The following is a 25661-nucleotide window of genomic DNA, read 5'->3' as shown; positions in this document are numbered from 1 at the left end:
GCAGAATATCTCGTCTGTTTCAACAGCAGGGATTCCAAAGGCTATTCCTCTACAGCTCAATTTTCCCTGCACTATCGGCCTTGTGACATCACTCCCTAACGTATAGCACAGCATGACAGTGGAATAGGGGCCCCTTACACTTCACAGAACATCCATAGGGGCTTTCCAAGAAGAGACTGAAGAGGACTCTGTCAGTGGAGTTAGCACTTGCCTCGCACCTACTCTTGAACATCAAGGACAGCCAGGATGGACAAGTACAGCTGCAGTACAAGAACAAGGCCAGGTCTTGCTCTCAAGACAGCTCACAAACCTGAGAGCTTGAGGCAAGAATGGACATCAGACATCTCAGTCTTTGCAGTTTTTTGTGTACTGCTTCATCTAAGGATCTTCCCTTAAAACATGAGCTACCTTGTATTATTTCTATTCAGGCCTGCTCAAAATTATCTGGGGGAAGCAGGGTTATTTCTTAATTTAGGACAGACTGAGATGAAAGGATATTTTCTTACTTGAGCATTACTCAATTCAGGACAAAATACTCTCAGAGCATGGCTACTTTGGAATTTTCTTCTGATATTTCTCGTGCTTCATGGCCTAACAGATGGCAGTTTCTGTAAAGAACACAAAAAAAGTGTTACCTTCTTGACAAGTAATTTGACTTTCATATGACTTAGCTGACTAAAAAGTCACTGCCCTATATCTACCATCATGTAGGCCTTGCTTTTGTTCAAGACTGTATAAAAGCGGACTTCTTTCAGAGCAGGTTCAGACAGCAAAGTTTCTCTAGTAATTGCTAAGATAATTACAGAATCACAGAATCACTAAGGTTGGAAAAGACCTTCCAGATCATCCAGTCCAACCATCCACCTATCACCAATGGTTCTCCTAAACCATATCCCTCAACACAACATCCAAACGTTCCTTGAACACCTCCAGGGAAGGGGACTCCACCACCTCCCTGGGCAGCCCATTCCAGTGCCTGACCACCCTTTCAGAGAAGTAGTATTTCCTAATATCCAGCCTGAATTATTTGTGCCTTGTCTCCTGCCTGGAGAAAGTAAAATTCTATCATAAATTGGAGTTCACACAAGCATCTCAACAAGAGCAAGGATCTGTGGAATAGGGGTTCAAGGACATCTTTTACAGCATATAATGAAATTAATGCTTACCACCTTCTGTGGTCTAGAGACATTCCGTCGACCTGCAGTATAGATGCTCACAGAACATCCTAGCCAGGGAACGCCTCCCTGAGGATTTCAGTAATACTCAAGTATGATTTAACACAGAAATAGTCACAGCCCAAGCAGACAGTAGTAACACAAAGTTGGAAAGACAATGATGGCTAAATGAGCACTGTGACACATTTAACACTGTATACTGCTTGTAATAGATTTAGCTGCCAAAAAATTCTAACAATTTTTCTTCTGTATATTGCATAAAAGTCTTTTTTTTTTTTAAACTTAAAAACTCAATTTTTTTGATACACACAGATTACACGGAAAAAATTATTTCTTAATTAAATTGGGAAAGCAGATGGAATCAGATTCTTAGAGCTTGCTTCACAATTGCATTTACCACCAATGTTTAATCATTGTTAGTAACTGATAATAAGCATATGAACTCGGACTAAGAATTAATTAATTCAGAAACTTGAAGGATTGGCACAGTAACTTTCCCTGCACAGTAACAACACCGTCTTTAAGAAAAAGACACAGTTACAAAATTAATTCAGACTATGACCTGCATTCATTGGCAATAGTAAATTTAGAATGTGGTAGGTATTAAAAGCAAGCAGAAGAGTCACTCTAGCTACAGGAGCAATGCATAAAGATGGATCAAGAAAAAATATATTTGGATAAATGTTTAGTGTGTTGCATTTTCATGGCCCAATAATATAATTACCTATGCTATGCCTCAAATGACTTCAAAGTTAATGTTAGTTGGTAGTAAATAATCAGGATACTCTTTAAAATACAAAGTACTTATCAACATAGTCTAAATAATTTTTTTAATTTAAGAGATTATCTGAAGATCACTGAATAATGCCTCACTAAGTCCCTTGATGATGTTTCCATCTGACAGTGCAGCCATATGCTTTGTCAGCTGAAACATGACTCAGTTTCATGCTGTATTAACACATCAAAACAGCAAACATTGTAAACTAGTGTAAATTCTTTGATGCGCTAGTTCCTGCCAGCCTCGCTGCCTATTCGTAGTCATTCTTGCCATTTAGGAGGTTTTACTATTTTCCAGTATACTGTTGTTGGGTTTTGTTGTTGATGTTGTTGTTTGGTTGGTTGGTTTTTTTTTTTTTGTTTTTGTTTTTGTTTTTTTTTACTATGTTGTCTCTCTGAGATTTTTAAGAAATCTTTTTGCAGGCAACAGAGGATTGTAAACAGACTTAGAGAAAAGCTCAGATACTTCAGGAAATCAGAAAGTTTAGTTGTCTACACTGCATTTATCTTGAGACAGAGATTATCATATCCAAATTCCCTTGCAATTTATTAAGCAAACAGTAATGGGACAAAGAATAGAATCTATGCAATAGCATTTCCAGTAACATTACGTTTTATTTTAAACTCCAGTACTCAGCTGACCCTGCAAGTCCCAGTGACTAAAACTACTTTAATTTTTTTTCTGTCTTTCAGTCAAAAAGATACATTCAGCTGCTTCTTTCTCATTAGGGACAGTTGCTTAATCCTTTTGTTATAGATTTTCCTAAGAAATTCTTGCTGTACACTCTTTTCTTTAATCCCCTGCTGTTTGTTGTCCCCAAAGATCCAACTGCAAAGATCAAAGATTTCTTAATACTCTTCAGCAACGCAACTCATAACTTAGAAAGAAGTAAAACTTACGTCACACTAACATTACCCAGAGTTTATGTGAAAGAGATTACATCCTAATCACATTTTAATTTTATAAATTTGATTTCACATGCACAAGTGCTACAGTTACTGTTCAGTCAAATTCCTAAAGAAAAAACATGAGAAATATATAGCATTCAATATGTCACAACACATTATACATGGAAGCAAGGATAGGTACACAGCAATACAAACACTAAGAAACCGTGCAACTCTTAAAAAGACTTCTAAGAAATCTTAATTACAATTATTTCTATTATTAATTGCCTTAACTACAATTATTTCTCATCAATTAACTGCACAAAATTGAAGATTTGAACACCTCTGTATCTGTTATCAGCTATTTCTACAGGGATAACACCCTTGTAAATAAATTAAAACCATGATTTTATGGAAAAAACATGCAGAATTCATGAAGAAAACGATCTGTTCAGTTCCCATTACCCAAGTGAAATAATGTTTTGTGTTCCTTTTCCTTCAGCAAAACATTTCTTGGTGTGGTATTAAAATTTCAGAAAAATAAGAATATTATCTGTAGACTGAGAAAAGTAAAGCAAATGAGGACATTTCAGTCAGCTAAGGATTTAAGTGACTGCCAGAGGGCAATGCAGACACAGACTCACTAAAGACAGGGGGAAATTATTCTCTTGGATAGGGAAGAGGAGAAAATACTTTTCATCAGTTCTGTTGGATCTTTAATTAACACCTCATACCAAACACATTTGCAGCATACAACATACTGCCCAAGGAAAGAGAAAGCTCCTCTTTCCTAGCTTTTCTCTCTCCTTACACTGGAAGGGTAAAAGCAGTACATAAACGGGTTTCTCCAGTGAACGCACAATACCTGGCCATGTGAAAGTATCAGCAAGAAAAATAAGGGAGTTCTATTCCTCTATCATGGATGCTGTCAAGTGGAATTTGAATTGTGTGTTTTTATCCTGAAACAGTATTTAGGCACAATATGTCTGGAACTACTAGGAACAGTGTTGAGTTCTACCTAAAGTTTTGTTGTTTTTTCTATTAAATTTTGGTGCAAGGTTTATTTTCAAAGGAAAGGACCATATTGTCAAGGAAATACCATAATCCTAAAGACACTAACATTTCATGCAATATCCTGAGTTACACTGAATTTGATAGTTACCCTTGGAATTTCCATATTTTTCAGTTACAAAACTTTAAAAAGCGCTTTTTCTAAAATACCTAGCCATAGTACCAAAACAACTAGTTAAAAAGTAATGTAAAGAAAAAAATTGTAAGTAGAATCACACACTTCTCTTTCTAGGACAAACAGCTGAACAGTAGAGGTGTACAGCCAGAAAGCAGCTTCAGGGTAAAATCTGTCTCATACTTCCCTATTTCTTGTTTTGACTAAATTATTTTTTATGTATTAACTTTATTAAATTTTTTGAATTCTTGTATTTTATTATGGTAATTTTTTAACCAAAATGGATTCTGTTTCATGCAAAAATGTTATGAAGCACTAAGGTTTTAGTTCTTTACATGCATGCTATAAACATGCATACTTCAGTTGAAGACTGAAAATCCTAGTTTCTAATCATGTTCAACATGGAAATTTGCTATTACAGCTAAGGTTAATTTTTCCTTATAGAACCTATTCTTTCTCAAATTATAAGATATTCTCCTTTTTTTTTTTTTATTGTCTTGTACAGGCGATTTAATCCTAGTTTTACACTATCCGTAATACCAGGAACCTATCAAAATTAAGGTATGTATTTGTGTATACACAAATAAACAGAATGAAAGTCAATTAAAAAGAAAAAAAGAACAAACTCAAAACAACAACAAAAAAATCAATCCACAATTAAAGAAACAAATAATCAAACAACAACAACAACAACATAACACAAATACAGCCTCCTTAAGGACTCATTCCTTGTCTGTTGAAAAACTTCTACATGCATTTTAATACATTTGTTATATGAAATGAGGTTATACGTGATGGGATATTCAAACTTTATTCAGCTTTAAAAGTTCTGGAAGAAGATACGACAATCAACGGATCTGATTCTTTTCTACACAGTTCCTATGTTAGAACTAATCTAAGCACTTTTCAGACTTAGCCTTTAACATCTATGTTTTTCCAGAATGTAAAATGCTCTACTTGTATCTGTTCTACTACTTCCTCCCATAAACTCTTTTTTCACTAAATTAACATTAGAAAAAAGCTACTGATGTAAGCAAGGTCTTATCGCTTCACATTATGAAAGCCAAGGCATACTTAAAGCTAAGCACCAATAACTAATGGTTAAAAACTGTTGTTGCTTTTCCTGCTGCTGTAAAAAATCAATTATAAATTTTTTTCTTATGTAACCTTAATGTCTATTTTCAAGTTTTATTTCCACAATTTCCAGAACTCAGTTCTATGTATATGTAGAATTAACTAATGCATCAGAGTAAATAAATGTACTTGTTTCTCTATAAGCAGATAAAATGCCATGATCATTAAAATTAAACCACCAACAGTAAACTTTTAGTGATAATCATAAAAAGAATGGGGCATTGTGAAGATCAACAAATTTGTGACAATTCTGTTAAATACACTGTTGTGTATTTAAGAAAACAGTACACCATTGCAAGACGGCAAATGATAAGCTTTTATTTTCTTCTGAATTTGTTTTTTATACTTTATAGTTAATAGTCTTTCCTTGCATAAGCATTTCATGTATACCACACTGTCATTAAGGTTGTGCAACTAAAGCAGAACGAGTCTATTCGTAGCATCTTGCCCAATTAGCAGCTAGGCCAAAACCTTTTCAGTGTCCAGGTTTTCACTACAAAGAGTCATTCTCAGTACAAGAAATTACAGTTCTCCTCTCAATACAGAAAATATGTGGTCCAGATAGGATGACACTGTTTGCTTTTCTGGCAATACATCTTCAGTTACTAATGTGGCAGCACATATCACACAATCAGAAAAAATGCTCTGATTCAGGATGGTACTTAACCATCTACCAGACTCATCGACCTTCTCACAGTTGATAAGTTGCTCAACTATCTTGCTAAATTAGGCTAAAGAAACTTTAGTGGAAGAGAAATGCAAGCCATGCAGCTTCTATGGAAAACATTCTTGAGAAGACATACAGCAGTACTATAATATCTAATGCCTGATTCAAATATTTTTGTTTTATCTAATATACACTGTAGTTTTTTTTTTTTAATACATAATGAGTAGAGTCATGACACATACAGATAGCTTGCATAATCCACTGTATTGCCTTTCAAAAACAGCCATTTAAGCTAAGGGCAAAAATGAACAAAGTAACATAGTATTTTTAATTCTAGACCAAATGCACCAAACATTCTGTAGAGCTATTTTGAAAAGTGGATTCAAGGGCAAACAAAAATCCATTTAGAGATACAGAAGCTTGATCACCATTGTCATTCTCTACAATTCTGGATTGGAACAAATATTGTGGACAGTTCTACAAAGCAGCTATGTATAAATCTAAAACACAACTCATTATTACTCAGCAGAAAAAAAATATGTTTAAGACTTATGAAATTACTTAAAGCCATACAACTATTTGTTTTGGCTTCTTAAATGAACAATACATTTTCTTGCTTATTTGGGACTCCAGATCCCACCTTTTCAAAGCAACACATTCTGTTAAGGAAAGATCTCTGCTGTATATATAAGAGCTTTTTGAGAGGTTAGTAGAATTCCACATAATGTAGATCTAAATATTTTCAACTGGTACACTCCAAACACAACTAGGATAAGGACAACAGATGCAAATGTACGGTAAAGAAAGTTTTGAGTAAACTTAGGCATGTTAAAGCTGGAGGCATATTACGATTCCAAGTTATATACATCATTTTGGAAAAAATACTCACGAAACTCTTTTATTACTTATAAAACTTGGGAACCATATTTTTATTTTTAAGCTAAAAGGTGGCATTGCAAAAAAAATAAAAGGTTGCAGACACACTGAGGTGCTCCTATTAGAGCATGTTTTGTTTGTTTGTTTGTTTTAAACTCTTCAATTTGCTATTTGTACCAAGTGTTACAAGTCACCATTCAAACTGCAGATACAACAAACATTAGAAATCCACTTGATGAAATTGAAGTTTAAAAACAATATAGATTTGCTACTGTCTGAAAAGTATTATGAAAGCTAGTGTATTCATCTCACCAGTAATTCCTAACCTGCCTTGTTAAGCATCAAATTAGTACCGGATTTAATACTACAGTATGTTTGCAAAATTTTCCACTATCGACAGGGAAAAAAAAGTGTATCTACTGAAATAGCTTTTAAGTAAAATCTTCTCTGTAAAAAATCTGCTTAAAGATTTCAAGTCAATATCCTTGGTTTTGCTATAGTTATCCGAATGAGCAAACATAATACTAATGTTGAATTTTTGCAAATAGTGTTTTGAGTATTCATTTCTGTCCTTTTTAATACTTATTTTTCAAAGAATTAATTCAACTAAAGGTACAGTCTCTACATAACACCCTAAATTACTTCAGTTACGATGGATTAGTATCATTTGGCTTATATAAATACAGATTTGTTTTCACAGGATATAATATTAGAGAAAAGCCTAATGTTTGTTTTAATTTTGCTTATACAGTAGAACACTCATTTATTCATCTACTCAATGTCTTCTTTTTGAAATCCTGACACAAAATATAATATACCTTGAAAAAAAAGCTTGCTTTTTTAGAAGATGATGAATGTGTGTGGTTGAACGATTTCATTCCACATGCTTACAAGCTGATCTTTGATCAAATTAAGATGAGAAAGACAACTTTATTTGTAAAGGGGAGGTGTAGGTAATTAAATCCTTAGCTCAGAAGATAAGCTCATACTGAAATTAAAAGTTCATGTTGAATCAAGGGAGGTAGAAAAGATCATTTCAGTCAAAGTTAAAAACAAAAAAAGCAAAGATAAAACAATTCAGATCAGACCAGTGACTTTTTTTTTCATAAACAGAAAAATCTAAGGAAACATACCATGTAGGTGAGATTAGGTAAAGCCTTCTAAAATTTTTTTTAAAAAAAATTCTAGTCTGATTATTTTATATTATCATCTACAATTTTGAAAATATTTATGAAACCTAAAATTTCAACAGACAATGATTTTTTAAATAAATGACTTTCCATCATTTTGCCTACTCATTTTATACTGAAATATTACAGATCTACAAATTGAAAAGTAGAGAAGAAACAAATTAAGGGTTGGTTTCTTGTACCCTTTACTTCTTAATATGTTCTTCATCTTCCTTTACAGTGACAAGTACCACAACCAAATTATGGAATGGGAAAGATATAAATTCCTTTCAAATCCAACTATACCTGTGCTATTATTGACATTTAATGAAGCTATCTGTACAATGATTCCAGAATCTTCAAAGGCAGTTTAAGAGCAACTATTATGATGGCATCATTTTATCAAATGTACACAATTTCTGCAACCAAAATAGGAAGACATTCATTTTGCACTCCCAAATGAGAACCCAAATTTGTACAAAAACGAAGAACAATAGTTGAAGGGTATTCAAGAAGGGAGACTTCACCAGTTGTGGCAGTCATAGCACTAAACATTATCAATTTATGCATTTATGAAACATTAGCAAAAACTGAAACCAGGACAAAAAGGAATCTAAGAATCACATTTTTGAACTAGACTTTTTAAGTAGACTTTTTAAGTAGACTTTTTAAGTAGACTTTTTAAGACCAGAGTAAATGAAACACAGAGCATCTCTGAAGTACTGGATTTAGTACATTTGCACACAAGGCTTTGCACAAGATGCAATTTCAAAACACAGATCTAGAAACAAAACTTTCATTTTTATGCTCTTGCATCTACAAGCTGAAGATCACTAGCTATCTGATAGAATCATTGACTAAGCCAGTTATTTTAGTATGCTTCCTCACATTAGAGTTGAATACCAATCGTTATGCAAACTAAGGAGTTCCAAAGATAGGCAGGGTAATTGGGTATGTCTTAGTAATACATGTCAGGAAATACATTTATGCTTACCTTGGGTTTGAAAAAAAAGCAGAAGAGAAAAATCCTGTAAAGTTCCTAGGGAGAAATAAAAACTGCACTTTCAGAAAAAAAAAAAAAGGCAATGAAATTTTCTCACGTCTAGAACACACGTAACATGGCTTTAGCTAGGATAGAATTAATTTTCTTTATTGTAGCTAGTGTGGTGTTTTGTTTTGCATTGTGCTTGGATTTTTGATGAAATTGGTAGCGATAATTAGCAACTTGTTACAGAGCAGTGCTCACACAGAGCCAAGAACCTCCTTCTCAGTCAGACCTCCCAGCAAGAAGGTTGGGGTGCACAAGTAGCTGGGTGTGGACACAGCCAGAACAGCTGACCTAAATGGACCAAAGGGATATACCAGACCATATGATGCCATACTCAAAATTTTTAGCACAGAATTTCTTCCAGCATTCTTACTGTTGCATGTATGTGTACATGTTCTCTTCTCTTTCCAGAAAACATAGTGATCTCATGAAAGATATGACAACCTCACTAAAGACTGAATTGTAACACATGGAAACAACTGGCTAACATTTCAGCACATGCTGACTAGAATATTGAATAAAGCAGAAATGTTGCTATGGACTAAGAGCTGTTTCACTGTCAAATACCAGAACACGCTATGAAACAAAATTCAAAGAAGCTGAATAACCCTTTTCTAATTATAAAGATAAGACGTGGGTACATAGAGACAAATATCATATCATGGTCTCAATTCTACTCATATCATCCACACCTCAAGCAAAACAGCTGTTAGGTAGAATAATTACCTTTTGTAGCTGGTGGCTCCAGTATGACCAGTTTGTGTCACTATCATGTTCTTTATTTTGCACATATAAATAAAACTACTTCATCTTAATTTCTAATTACACCATAGTTATGATGAGATTTCCGAACAGTCTCAGAAACTTGCAACTTCAAAATACTGATTGAGAAATCTCATGCCACTTCTTTGTGATATTAAATGTTACATATCAGTGAAGCTCAGTATACAGAGAAGAATAAAAAATAAAAGTTTCCATGCTCAAGTCCATGCGACAAATGTAAATTTGCAGGCTGAATATGTATGTTTGGGTATTACATATCAGAACTCCAGATTAATAATAATGGCATCTCCATTTTTGTGAAGAAAGATGTTTATGTTTAATTTCAGACAGTAAAATAAAAGAAAATGGTTTATAGCATTTTCAGTCACAAAGTTAGAATGACACAGGAAAGCAAGGATATCAAAATATCTTCATCTTCAGACCTATCAACAGTTTCCCATACCTACTAGTAAATGTGTTAACAAGTGTTATCCTTGAAATTTTATTTTCAAAACGCACGATGTCTGTTTTCATTCCACTTCTATCCAAAGTCAAAGAAACTTAGATACTGAACTGCTACCTGTGCACTTGAAAAACTCCATTCTTCTTTAATATTCATTCTATCAAGCCACTTGCACTTAATGTCAGCAGGAACTGATAAAAAAAGATGTGAATGATTCTGTCAATTCTAATGCATTTCTCAATTCTAAATAAATTTGCCAGTATGTTGCTTATAAGATGACTAGAGGAACTGAAAAACATGCCTAGTTATCTACTGTGACTTCCATACTGAGACTTTGAAATAGAGACTGTCATTTTGTATCTTTAAAAAATGTAAACGTAGATGTGAAATTCACTGCCTCCCTCCTTAGTGTAATTAACTGAGGCATGCATCCTACAAAGATGTTTACAACAAGGCCTTTCACTGCGTACAATTTGTCTTGCTATCAGGCATTGTTTAAATAAATATCTAAGCTGAATGCATATTTTTTTCCCATCATTTGTAAACTATTAGAAAGAGAAATTGCTTTTTCCTGTGCTAATTTTTAAGACCATATGCTACCAGAAGTAGAATGAGTACTGAGTAAGATTTTACAAATCATCCAAAGTGAGGAACACATCTAGACTGTAAACCTTGGATAACCCTAAAATTCTATACTATACTCATTTATTTGACTTTGGAAAGATTTTAAGACAGCCTGTGGCTTACTAGCAAATAAAACACCTGACACTGACAATCCTAGCTTAAGCAGATGTTCTGCAGATGCAAAGAAAGATTTAGAATGTTTTCTGGACAAGCAGCCTGAAAATTACTCTCACGCAGATGAATAAGTATCAGTACAAAGCATACTGTTGCAATCCTTGTATTTTTGTATAACAGATAATGAAAAACCATCTGTCCATTGTAGTAATTTGCCAAGAAGTCAGCATAGCATACCATTTTACTTTCTGTATTTAAAATATCTTAGTAATAAACAATATTTCTCATCTGCTTTAATTTTGTTTGCATACACTGAACACAAACTTCACCATGTTCTTATATTAAAGTCACTCATGTAGATAACAAGTAATTGGACCATGCAAATATAAGTGGACTTCTCTTTTGTATTTCAAAAATAAAAAGAACATTGAAGTGAAAATAAGTGTCATCACTTTATTGTGCAGAAATTCCTCTACGTCAGCATTCGAGGAAGTCTGCACTTTAATACCAAGGCAGAAAAAGGGAAGTGTTAACCTCAAAAATATTTCTCTAGATAACTTAAAAAACAAACAAACACAAGACACCAATATTCAGTTGTCATTTTGAATATCCCAATCTTCAGAAAATTATGACTTTGAATTCTTATTTGCATAATATTCAACAGTTAATGTTCAGGTTTTTGAGGTATTATGCATGCATTACTTTAAATGATTCACCTATTTGGACAGCTTTTAACTAAAAAGAAAGAAACAAAACAATTGTGACAGCTGGGTGATTTTACAGCCTTTTCTGAACAACGTCTAGCATTCTCAATATCCATTCTACTCTAAATTGTCTTTAAAGCATCAAAAGTCAATGTACACTAAGATAGAGATTGTATTATTTAGACCTCAACAAACAATATCAAGAATAGGTTTGCAACTAAAACTCACGTAATAAAATATTCTATTTCAAGTAACCACATTTTAACATCAAAACAGTCACATGATAGTTAAAAGTACTTGGCTGCATGGTGGTCTGCTATATTATGCAAAGGACTGTATCAAAGATCATCTCAGACTCAAAGTAACAGGCAGATAATTTATTTGCAGAATGTTTCTTACAGCGTGTATCATAATAAAAGCCATTTCATATTGAATTTTTCTTTTCATATCGTTGAGAGAAAGGATATGAATGATTCTCAGTTTCTTAATTTAAATTAGCTCAAAACTAAGACTTACTTAAAATTCACCACAGGAAATAACTGAATACGGCCTCACCTTTTTATCAGACTTCAGAGAATACACTTGCTTTCTAGAAGGTATGATGAAATAGGTATGATGAAATCCCAGAACAGCTTCAGTCCTTCTTTTCAGCTGAACAAAGAAATGCCATTGCTTTGCTAATGCTTCTGTGTGGAAAGCAAATTTAAAATTTCAATTTTAAAATTAATCTGTCAGGTCTTTCCAAGTCTAATTCTATAATATGGAACCGGAGTTAAATCTGTAGAAACCTTCTAAGAGACATGTTCGCTTTATTACTGTTGAAGAATGAGGTGTCCTTCATGCCATGGAAGGACTTGGCTTAACCTATTTGCACTGAACTTCAGATTATGCATTCTATATTTGTTTCACTTATATTATGCCCTGAAAAAAACAAACGTAGAATAGTATTGCAATATGTTACAAGTCAACAACTGCTTAACATAGATTACTGTAGTTCTACTCTGAAAGAATTAACATACAAGTTTAACTTTTGACATATGAATAGTTTCAATTAAATATGTGAAGAGACTCATGAATTTATAGCTAAAAATATTTAGCAAGAACCATTAGTTTGTAATTGAAAAAATACAGGTTAATGAGAATAATTTATAGCAAAATACTGTAGAAATGAAGTGTAATTTCAAATTCATAACATAATATTTTCCTGTAGAACACCCTATTTTACAGTATCCCAAGGCTAGCATTTGTTGTGTTTAAGTTTTAATTCTCTGACCATTATTTTGCACTTATATGAAATTTTGATTATACAATGTAACAAGATAAGCGAGCTACTCTCATCAGCCTCAGGAGAACAATTCTCTAAATAAATGAGTGAGATATTTGCTTTCTTCCAAAACAAAGCTTCCTTCAAATATTTTCATTTTGAGTTGGAAGCTGCAGATAGTTAATTGGGAATAAAGTGACACTATTCAAATGCTTTGCAGGATGAATTTTTTATCCATTATTTGATGAATGAAGCTGTGTTGTTCACCTACAGTTTTTTCCCATTCAAAGGATAATCTACAGTTTGTATTTTAATTGCTACTGACCAAAAACATAGCAGGCAAGTATGATCCATGAGCCGTTTTCTCTTATTTTATTGGAAATTCTCTGAGCCATTTTTATAAAAATATTTCACATTTGGCTTGTTCCTCAACAGCTAAAAACCTGCTAAGCTTCAAGACTAATTAAAGGGCAAAGTAAAAGTCATAGAAATATGATTTTTTCTTATGTCATTTTCTTCCCCTTGCACTTTCAAAGTCTGCTGATGGGTTTACCAATTCATAATTTTCCATCCTTATAACCAGACAAAGGAATACTGCAGTCATGTTCAAATAGTGGTGAACAGAACCTTCCCTGATGAAGTATAAACTGCTTAGAACAGAATATATAAGTATAAATATAGTATATATTTATAATATATAGTATAAATTGCATGGAACAGAAAAACAGTAATACATACATTACAAGGAGTTGCGTTACTAAGAAGCTTAAATGAACCCTACACGAAGTATACTATTGAGATAGAAATTTCACTCCTGAATTCTAGCTTCTGTCCCTTGAACATGTTTTTCTTTCTATTTTCTAGGAATGCGTGTTGTTCCAAAGGCTCTTGAACTACATAATGTATGTAATCCAGTAGTCTCTGTAGTTCATTCCCTATACTTGCATACCACAGATGTTGATTAGAAGGAATTTCTCTATCTTGTGCCGAAGAGAAGTGGCACTGATTTGAGACTTACACTTTTTTATTTTAACGTGAATCAGTGAATAGAGCCTTAGAGTATTTTAAAAGAATTTATAAAAGCAAGAATGAGGTGAGACTTCTATGGAGGTCAGCATAGACATTACTGCTCATATACACTCCCAGTTTTTCCCTTATAAATTGATGTTGCCATTGGGTTATTCCATGAGCATTTGTGCTGACATAAATTACAAAGAACAACTCTTTATACTTTTTAGTTTTCTACATGAAACATTTTCACACAGATTAGCACTCCTTCTATCCCTACAGTTAAACCTGTTGATGTAAACCTATGTGCTCATGGTAAGTTGCAGAACTAGACTAGCACTAGCAATATTATTCAAAATAACTTATATGCAAATTGTCAGTTACATTACTTACCTTTATACACTTAAAATTATAAGAAAATTGTTGATTCCACAGAAAATTGCTGAAAATGATATAGAGAAGCTAATGTTGACTCTAAAAGACAGCAGTTGCGGAAAGGTCATTTGAAGACATTCATTAATTGTTTATTTTAACAGACAATTATTATTCCTGTCAGCTCAAATTGGCAAAAATCACTATAATTGTCAGAAAGCATTAAAGGACTGCCATTTATCAATATGTACTCTTCTGAAAAGAAGCAGCTAGAGAGTCCCATTTTTAAAGTTAAATGGAAAAAAGAAGCATGAATACCCTAATGCATTTTTTAACTGTCTAGAATAGCTACATGAACAGCCATCATTCATTAAACTGTAAAGATTTGTAACAATTAAAAAGAAACTAACTACTGAAGTACCTCAGGTATAGCAGTGTTCAGAAGTTTTTTCTTTTGTTTTTGTTTTTTTGTTTGTTTGTTTAAGAATTATTAGGGTTGGTTCAGTGCACAAGCAACATAGGCATCAGCATATGAAAGCAAGGAGATGCAGTGCCAGGGGCTACAGAAGCAGAAAGTTTCTTTTTTCAGGCCTTCTCCAATCTCCCATTGCTACCTAGAGAGAAAACATATGACGGTACAGGTCCTCCATTCCAAACTCTTCTCAGCAGCTTGGAAAATAAGTGAATGCTCTTGTACAATTGTGTGGCTCCAAAGTCTGAGAAAAGCTCATATTATTCTGTGTCTGAAGGAGGTGGACGTGAATGTATTAGAAGATGCATTGATTACTCCTGACTTTTCTCTCCATGAGTAACTGCATAGACGTCTCAGTCTCAAAGGTTTACAGCTCCAAGCATTCATGTCTCAAAAATCCTCCTGCCTCAAACACCACTGGCCCCTCCCTAAGCCCCCAGAATATTACTGATTCAGCTCAAGCTTTTACTCATTTCACTTATTATTCCTCAAGATGAATATCCAGCATTCACTACTAGGAAGCCTTGAACAACCTCACTGAAAGTAATGACTTAACACTGAGATATAGAGAAAACCTAAAATCCTTCAGTTCCAGAGCTTGCACAAAATACATTAAAAATGATAGTCCCAGATTCGTATATTAAACTCAATAAATTTGTTCAATGAAATCATACATTTTTCCTTCTCAAAAGAAAATAATAATTGGTATTCTGCCAAAAACATCAAATTTACATGCCAATCAACATGTATTGATTGCAGTAGAAAAGAAGGAATCTGTGCTCTTGAATGTAACTCCTGGCCTTGTTACTCCTGCTTTGTACAGGCATGTAAATACCATGAATGCTGAACCTTAGACTTTTTGAAGACTCTGTACAGGTTCATTATTCTAAGAAAAGAATGAGCAGAAGGATGTTATCCTAAACTTCAATTTACACAATTCTGCTTTGAGTTTGTCCAGGTTAAAGTGTCTTTTTTTTTTTTTTTTTTTTTTTTTTTTTTTTTTTTTTAAACCTTCCCATCTATTAGTTGGGGACACTAAATACTAATTCTGTTTCTAAACATAGGTCAGTAATTGTCACAAAAATAATTACTATTAAAATGAATTTATATGAGTTTTCTACACTTTGACTAGGGGAAAAATTACATTAAGATTCAATATCCAGTTTTTGTTTTAAATATATGACCAAATTCTACTCACAGCACAACTCAGTTGAGACTCGGAAGAAGGTGGAAGTACAAATGAAAGTTTCATTGCTTTGTAATTTTCCTTTAAGGCATTCCAAAAGTAGAATTAATGTACAATTTTTAGTGCTGTCAAGTTACATGAAAAGCATTATTAAGCCTTTCCCGAATCTACATTCTAATAAATGTCAAGTCTTTCAATTATTAGAGGTTTAAATATTTGCACTAAGACTTTAATAATGAGAGCATACCTTGCAGATCTGTGTGCTGTTTTGCACTATTAAAGTGAGATAAATCACTTGAGACTGTTATTCACAGAGTATTAATAAAATAGTTTTTCTTACCAGATCTTAATAATACCTTCTTTTTAACACGGTCACAATTGCACTAATAATTAAGAATTATTATTTAATAACTTTGAGAATACACAGGAGCACCATCAATCTTCTGAAAATACTGTAAGGGCCTGGTATGAAGCCATTTAACTATAGCTATCTAACAACAGGTAACCTAGGTATGCTTCATTCTCCAAATGGCTTCCTCCACCTCTGGCTATCAGAATCTATTTAATGTATCTCTCCATGTTTTCTCCTCAGTAGTGTGTCATCTTTCCAGATGGCTACAGGGAAGGAAGCTTTTGTACAATATTTCTAATAGCATCAGCAGTAACACACTTTCAAAGATTTTACTAGTAATTAATCAGTCTATCAGGTGTTCAGAGTACTTGGTGCAAGTAAAACTTCACCCATAAAATCCCACAGAAAAATTTGCTCTTCATTCCTAAATGTACTTCTGCATGTACAGCTCAGCCTCAGTGTAAAGTTTTGCTAGCTATGCCTGAAAAATCAAAAGGAGATTTCTTACCAACTCAATTTTTTCCTTTGTCACTGTCAGTATACAAAATTAAATAAAGAGCTTTAAAGAACCACAGAACAATCAAAAAAGCACTCAAAGGCTTATACTGTACCTTTATTTCCATCTCTGCCTTTGACACAAAAGAGGTGAGAAGCAAGAAGATGGGTGAGATGATTGAAGAAAGAATGAAGAGAACACTTGTGATTTATGGGGTATTTTGTTCACTGTCCAGTTCTACACTGCCAGAAAGAGTGCCATGAATTTATTTATTTTCTGAACTGCAGAAGAAATGAGCTAAATTACTGTACTATACTTTGTCTGCGTGGTTTTATGATTTTTGTTATCAGTATTCCACACCATAATATCAGGTAGTACCCTGGGAGTTAAAGAGTTAATGCTCCAGTTCTGTGGAATGTCCACAGTTCCAGGTACCTGTTCTCAGAAGAGAAAGAACTACAGCTCCCAAAAGACTTCATTATTCCATTTCTGTTTTCCATTCAGAGGGAAAGATAAAACTGATGGTAGACACACGATTTCCCTTTTCCCTTCTGCTCATCTCCGCAGTGCATGCTCCCTAGCCATCTCGCCTTCAGCATTAGAGTAAGGGCTTTGATTTTTTGCACACACTCATTTTATCTGATTTATTAACTTCAATTCCAATTATACTGTGTTATATTATGTTACTCTGAATTCCAAAATCATATTTAGTTTTCTCCCTTAGCTTGTTGCCATTGTTGTTTTCCTCCTCTGGGCCCACCTCCCTATCTTCCCCCTTCCTCCTTTCCTAGGGCATGGACCCACAGGTCACCCCATCCCATTAGTCACGGAACCACGCCAAATCAGGCCAGAACCATGACATCATCCTTCATTCAGCTGTCTGCTGCTTGCATTAAGCTTTCTAGATGAAGCTAAAGAACTGAAAATCTGTGACTGTTATAGGCCACAACTGTAAAAACAACTGAATGGAAAATGGCAAAAGCAGAAGTGTTAATGCAAGCCTTATGTCTTCAGGATTGCAGAGAGCTTTGAGTACTAATTTAACCTTGATTTTTTTTTTTTTAATTTTTAGTTAATGCATTGAAAAATTGAATTTTCAAATTAATTTACATAGTGTAAGATAACATCTCTTCATTTCAAAGACATGCACATTCTTAAAGAACTTATTCACGTGCCTTGCTTGTGAATGACAGAGGAAGGGATGGTTACCATCTCACTAAAGGAGTAAAAGCTGCAATTTACCAAAAATATAACCTGAAAATACTATCCACAGAGAATTATTTGAATTAGCTAACAGCACACGACAGGTTTATGACTGCAAGTTTTATAACTATTTACAAGGAAGTATTATTTCCTCCTCAAAAGTTACAGTGAACAATGCATTCGTTGAGCTTACTGATATTTGGCCTCTAAATCACACCCACTTGCTACACTTTTGGAGAAAGTGAATAATTGATCCAATGTGTTTGCAAATCACATCTTCCTACAATTTGGTTCAAACTTTGTTATGCTGGTTAACGAATTATGAACAAATATTAATGAAATGTCACAACCACAGTTGCAGTAAAGTGAAATCTTGAGGTGTCATATCCCAAAATTGTCATACAGTTACTCCTCCAGTTCACAGGCATACCATAACTGGAATACCTATCCTGCTACAGAAGTATGATCCAATGCACTGTAATTTGTGATGCTAGTAGATAAAAGGATATTCATAATAATTATTGGAAAAGAGATAAATCACCTTAGTTACGTATAAAGCTTCTGTTACCATAGGAACTGATCAATTACATTGGGTACTCCAAAAGTAAGGCCTCCTGATTTATTATGTTGGCCCACATCATCAGAAGTGGTATGGCAGGAGACGTTGAACATTTCCACTGGTACTCTATTACATTTTCTTATTGTTTGACACATGGCAGCAGTGGGACAGTCTCACAGAATTGCATTTGACATGAAAGCATGTATGAAGCAAAGGTGTGCCAGCAAAAACCTCCACATAGAAAAAAAGTTGCAGTGATTGATATTCATCAGTGATTGCTGAATATTTATGGAGACCCAAGCACTGGATGTGAGCACAATGAGGTGGTGCTTATCAGCAGTGTTGTCAGAGACAGTGAGACACCTCCACTGCTGCAGATTTTTACAGCACAGCATGCAGGCTCACATTTATTGTTGGAGAAAAGACATAGCAAATATCGGACTATGCTGAAAAATAATGTATTGTAGCTGAGAATTTGCTCTATCAAGTAGTGTTTTTGTGCTCTTTGTATCTATATTTTCCATGGATTCCATAAATTGGAGGCATTACTTTCAGAGCAACCTATGTAGTTATATGACATTTCCATACTCTAAAACTACTGTTGGGCCATAAATTAAGTACACTTAACAGGGTAAGGTAGTCAAATCAAAGTATAATTAGATTTCCATTAATATCAGCAGGACATTAGGTCACCACTGCAGAGCACCTGCTTTCTCAAACAGCCTTCCTCACCCAAAAGACATTTCCAGAGGACCTGTGGATCTTGAACAACAACAATAAAAAACAGCATTCCCTGATAGCATAAAAACTGAATAGGCTTGGGAAGATGCTTCACATCCTAGTTGTTTCCTTATACTGACCTCCACATGGATGAGGTTAAACTCCCTTAGCTTTCTACCTGCTATGCTTTCCAGAAGTACTTCTACCTTTAGAAAGAATTGCTCAATCTGATCTCAAGCCAGCACCTAAAAGGTAGGACAGAATGTTTCATCTTTCTTGTTCACTGAATAAAAACTAGGTGGTATATAACTTCTGAGAAAATACAGTAGATATGCGCTGTAGAGTCTAAAGCACCTAACTGCAGAAGTCTGTTTTCTGTTCATCCAGACAACAAATTCTCCTGCTGTGCTGTAAGCTGCAATCACATAATGCACATTCATCGGCTGACTCAAGCCTCTCAAGTTTCAGTGACTTAGCTTCCTAAAGAGAAAAATGTTGCTACAGATATGGTTTGATCAAGAGACAAAGGAGAAAGGTGTCTGAAAAGACAAATAATTTAGATAATCACAAATAAGATTAATTTAAATAAATAAATGAAAGTGAATACAGATTGTTAGAATTCTATTCTGCCTAATGTATATGGACCGTCAATTGAAAGGTAAAAGCAAACGTTAAGACTCATTAACAAACCACCCCTTTCAGGATACTAAGCAAAGCATTCTTGGTGCAAACTTTATACGTTTTCAGACATAATCAACTAAACAAACACTTCATAGTTGAAGTGCGCATGCATTCTTTTTCTAAAGTATAGCTCAAAATATCTTATATCTACTAGATCATCAAGAGACAACTGTTTGCTTGCTTCTTTGCACCCAAGGGAAGAACTCACTCAGAATTTGAGATTACTGTGTCTCAGAGGTGTCACTTCCCCTCTTACATAGCAAAGGTTTATTCAAGCTATTTGATTATGCTCAAATAACCACTTCTGTGGTTCCCTTGGCCTGTATAACATTGCTCTTGCTCTGAGAGCCTCTCAGCCCAGTCCCTGAAGCTTCAGACATTTCTGTTCTTCAGTAATGTGCTACATACACACCACTGGCAAAAGGCCTTTTACATAGAATGCTTTCAAATCCTTTTTCAGAAGAATGTATCAAGAAGTAAAATAGAATGCCCTTCCTATCTTTATCTTCTCCTTTCCAACCCTGGAATTTCTGTAGCCCTCAGGTGCAGATTACACTCACTACTTGCCAGATAAGTAGGCAGGCTAACAGGCCCAGACTGTTATGTCACACTGTAGTCACTTCATGACATAAGCAGAATGTCTTCCAAATACAACAAACTAGCATACATAAGTCAGTGTACTTTCAGTTGTCCCACTAATTGTTCCCTACACATCTCCCCTTTAATCCACCACCCATCAGAAGTGCAGCCTAAAGACTAAAGACACAGAAATTCAACTCTAAAGTTTATGTCCTGTTAATGATTATTATTCATTAAAATCATGAAAGACAGGAATAAAACAATGTAAACAGAGGCTATGAAAGCTCAGATAGGCTGATGTTGGAAAGACATTGCAAACAAGTGAGGGAGTTTAACAAGATACTTCAGTTAGTCAGAACTGTGTTTGTAAAGGTAAAAAAAAAAAAAACAAAAAAAAAACCTCTAAGCTGTCCACAGATTCACCTTAAAACATCCTGATCTGTCTGACCTGTGGATTAATTAGAGTTTAAGTGAGCTCCAGAGACACTATACTTATGTCTGAAATAAAAACTTCTTCCTAGCTGTTCTTCTTTCATGGTTCTAGAAATCACCAGTAAAACTGGTAACACAATAGAATTAGCCCATAACTGCAGCTACTTACATGTTATTTGTTCTATTTGCAAACCACTGAAACTTCTGTTACATCCAATTAATTGTTTGGATTGGTTTTTTATTCTAGTAGCAAGAAGGGAAGATATTCACTTTTTAGAAATTAATTTCTTGTTAGCCTTTCCACTGAATATATCACTCAGCCATCACTAGACTGCTGCTGTAAGTTACAAAACCTTCCAATAATAAATTGTTTATTAAATCATAGATTATCTCCCGTCGTACTTGATCTAATACCCGTTGATATTGAGATCAAATGCATGCACTCCATTGTACCAACTGCAAAAAACATTTCATCATTTCATCTGTCCACTTAGTACTTGTAAGGAAGATGCGATGGGCAATGACACAGCTTCAATTCCCTGCCAACAGCATCTCTGTATCTGGGTAACTAGCACTGTTACAGCCTCTTAAATAATTGGCAACTGTAGCAGTCAGGCTTTTATCACAGTAATCAGCCCTTCCACAAGGAGTCCTGCAGCTGCATTCTGGTTTTATGACAACAAAAACTTCTGAGAATATAGCAAACTCAGTGAATTTATAAATGTTTTCTGTCATGATAAATTGATCTTATCATTTTATAGCTTTCTTGCATGTGAATATGGTTTCCTGATTTATTCTACACCTCACTCCCTACACAACGTTGGGTTCTGTTACCTAAGTCAAAGAACTTTTTTTGTAAGTCAATTTGTTCATTTCCAGTCCAGCATTTAAGAACAATATTCATTTAGTGAAGTTTGCCTACACAGTGTTCTCATGGATTGTTATCTTCCAATACAGTGTTTTTGGAGTGAACTCCGACTGCAGCACATCGTGAGCAAGATATTGCAAAATTAAAACCACAACACTTTCAAAACAAAGAGGCAAAGATCTTTCCACTCTTCAAGAATGGAATGATAGGTCATATGGCAGAATGCTTAGTCTCTCCACATACAGCAGTAGAACATTGGCAGTCAACTTAGAAATTAATGTGTCAGAGCTGGTTTTCTTTAGCAAGTAGCATTAGAAAAAGTGGAAGTACTTTCTGTCTCGTACGTTTAAAATAATGAAATCAGGTCTAATCTTCCTAGTTCTTGAGTAGTTTTATTCACTGGATAATAAATGCATTTAGATTAATGATGAAAAACAGAAATGAAGATTTTGCTTGTAATCTGAAGTCAGTGTGTCATAGACTTACTCATTTCAGGCTAAAAGTAGCTCAGAAAAAAATATATCATGATTATGACAAAGGAAGGAAAGTAAGAAGAGGAATCAATTCAATACTGCAAGTGCAAAGGATGCAGAACGATAAACTACAGATGATAAAATTATGCAAAATCCTCAAACCATTTTAACAAATACTCTGTTGTCTACATTAAAAATATAACCCTTACAAAAACTGTTATGTCCCACTGCTGTATCTCAAAACTTTTGTTCAGAAAATTCTAGAGTAAATTCCAATTTAAGAACTTATTTTGGTAATAGCTGTGGTGCACATGCTTGCTTTATTTAAACAATTATTTCATTGAAAGCTTTGATTTCAGCAGTTTTGTAGTCCATCTTGCACAATTAAACAGTAGTGGCTTTATGGTGGGAAATATCTTGCTACAGTAAAAGCAGTAGCCAAACTGACTTATATGCAAGCTAGCCATCATTTAATTTCCAGCATAACATATAAAAAGAAATCCTACCTCAAATACTCGTACACTATCCCAAATGCCCATGATAGCACAAATAAAGTGCTTTCAGTTTTAAGGTGTCTATTACAATTAATTATCCATAAAGTCCTTAGCATAAACTGTGAAAAAGCCTTTCCTTTGGAATAAGTGAAACTCCATTAGAATTATTCTGGCACCTGAACTGACTACAAATGAAAGCAATAATCACTGACACTTTGTTACAAAGGCTTTTTTCTATAAAATTGTTTGACACAGGATTTTGCTGTTTTGAATTTCTATTATAACAGGTAGCATAGTGTTTTTTACTAGAAGATAGGTAAGAATCCATGTTTTATAATACTTCAAGAAATAAGCTCTCTTATAAGAAGAAAATATTTTATGGCTGCTTTATACCTGTAAAAAAATCAGTTATGCTATTTCACAATCATTCAAAAAGTTTGTTCAGTGTCGATTACAATGACTACAAATAAAGCAATAATAAGAGAATCCACCTTTTTCTCAGAATCACTAATAATACATAAGGAGAAACAACATCCAAGTAGACTATGTGCTACAAACATTTAAGTGGGAGGGATTAACTGTATTAGGGGTAATATCTGGTCTGAAAAATGTTCCTAAGGAATAAAATTTCTTTAGTTTACTTAGAAGGTTACAGAGTTTACAAAAGCTCAAAACTTTCTAATGAGTTCCTTCCCCTTTTAGGGTTGGGATACTATAAATGAAAAGTAGTGTTTCACTGTTTGTATTCTGTGTTGTATCTCATCTTCTTGACCTCATTTATCAAGGTTAATATTTGCCTTTCACTGTTCCTAGATAAATTCTGTTTATTATAGATACTACCTGGCATTTTATGGGAGAGTCAGCATTTGCTGTGTTATGAAGTCTGCACTGTAGATACGTTAAACTGTATCCTCCCTCCAAGAGAAGTGATTTCAATAACAATGATTATTTGAGGTATCTATTTTGGGATGGGCTTATATTAAAATGATTGTGAAAAGCTGTCATTAAAATACAAATGAAAGAAAAGTCAGCAGAATTACTTCCTTCACATCTCATATCCCTGAACTGGGGATCCTGAGTTGCGGATCAGGGAATAAAAATCCCTTCTGCTCTAAGAGCAAAGTAAGTCCATGCTCTCCTTGTGAGGTTGAATGTGTACAAATCCACAGGGCCAAGTGACATGAATTGAAGGGAAACTACAGACCAGTAAGCCTCACCTCAGGTGAAGTGATCACAGAGCAGATCCTCTTAGAAGATACGTTAAGGCACATACAAGTTGTGGAAACAGCAGCATGGCCTTACCACAGGCAGGTCATGCCTTACCAATCTGGTGGCTTTCTACAATAGAATAACAGCATCAGTGAGCAAAGGAAAGGCAACTGATGTTGTCTACCGGGACTTGAACAAGGTCTGACATGATCACAGCACCACACCCTTATCTCTAAATTTGAGAGATTTGGATTTGAAGGCTGGACTATTCTGTGGATAAAGAATTGATTAGATGGTCACAGTCAGAGTCTTGTTGTCAATGGCGAGGTGGAGGCTGGTCACAAAGACCATCCCCCAAAAGGTCATTCTTTGGATTGGTGCTCTTCAGTATCTTTATCAACACAGACAGTGGTACTAACTGTTCTAACAACTGACCTGAAAGTAGATTTCCTTTATATTTACTATTATTGGTATAGTCTTTTTCAAGAGTTGCAGTATTTCTCTGTGATTGAGACATTGAACATACACCTCATCCTGTGCATCACTTTATCCTTTTCACAGCTTGTGAAAAGTACAACTTTTCTAACTGTTCACCTTTATCCTTGACTTTACCACAGGCGAGGTTGTCCTAGACTCACATAAAACACATTGGATTAAGAGAAATCTAAGGACCACATGAATCTTACCACTTTCCGCAGATGCCTACTTTTAGACAATCTAGAGAACCCAACATTAAAGAGTATCATAGCTGCAACTGTTATTACATACTCTGAAAAAGAAGAAATAACAGAGCATTCTTATTCTATTCCCCCAGCTCCCTCTACTACAAGTAGGCTGTTCCTCTTAAAGTACTCTGCCATAACGATAACCTACTTCATTTAAACTACAAAGTTCCTAAAAGGAAAAATTTGTCTAACACTGGAGAATTTCACGGCAGTCTACATTTAGAGACTTACATTCACAGCTACAAATGAAGCTACAGTTTTACTGTGAATGACAAAACAGCATACAAAGATGATCACCTATGGTCACACTTAACTTCTCCTTGCATGCATTTCAGGCCAAGCAGACTTTCGTCTTCATGACTAGCTGGAGGTGACCTTCAAGGGATGACCCAGTCCCTGAGTACCTTGAAGCTATTAAAAATTTTTCAGCTTCTTTCATCATGTTTGCATGGCTCTTGCAATACTAGCAGCCCATCTACCAGACAGCAGAAAATCCCACCAAAATGCATTATAATATGCATGATGCTTTTATCTCACTCTGGCTTCAGGAACTAGTGCTACATCACTAGCGATTCTTACTAGCATCTATTACTAATCCATGTTCGGTCTGGGCACAGCAAGAAGAGGAACATATAAAGCTGGGAGAATTTGAATTTATCTATTTTATTTATTAATACTTTAAAAATATGTATTAAAAAGAGGAAAGTGCCCTTGAATACAAACAACTCAAAAAATAAACTAACCAACTGTAGAAAGCAATGCAGTTTATGGTATTACACAGTACTTCCAAAAATCTGATCTGCATTATTAAATGAGCACTGTGGTTGTACCACCTACTCCAAGGAATATTTCTGTAACATACTTTTCCTGTAAAGTATTGTGCTGCTAAGAATTTTTACTTTCACAATAAACACCAAAAAAAGCAAACAAAAAAAATGCCCACACAGCTTAATTCTAAATATATAGATCATTACAAGATTA

General features: G+C 34.5%; 1 long non-coding RNA gene across 2 annotated transcripts in view; it reads right to left on the bottom strand.

Moving 5' to 3' along the window:
* LOC116231063 (uncharacterized) overlaps positions 1–25661 on the bottom strand; it is a 91877-nt gene that overhangs the window by 25798 nt on the left and 40418 nt on the right. For both annotated transcript variants that reach the window (XR_004167349.2, XR_016466424.1), the window contains exons 2-3: positions 12143–12273; positions 507–608 (exon numbers count right to left, since the gene is read on the bottom strand). This is a non-coding gene — a long non-coding RNA (uncharacterized LOC116231063). The remainder of the gene's footprint in view (positions 1–506; positions 609–12142; positions 12274–25661) is intronic.

The sequence above is a fragment of the Phasianus colchicus genome, chromosome 4, assembly GCF_987193195.1.
Source record: "Phasianus colchicus chromosome 4, bPhaCol1.hap1.1, whole genome shotgun sequence".
Taxonomy (NCBI): Eukaryota; Metazoa; Chordata; class Aves; order Galliformes; family Phasianidae; genus Phasianus; species Phasianus colchicus.
This window is presented reverse-complemented; position numbering and strand designations above follow the sequence as displayed.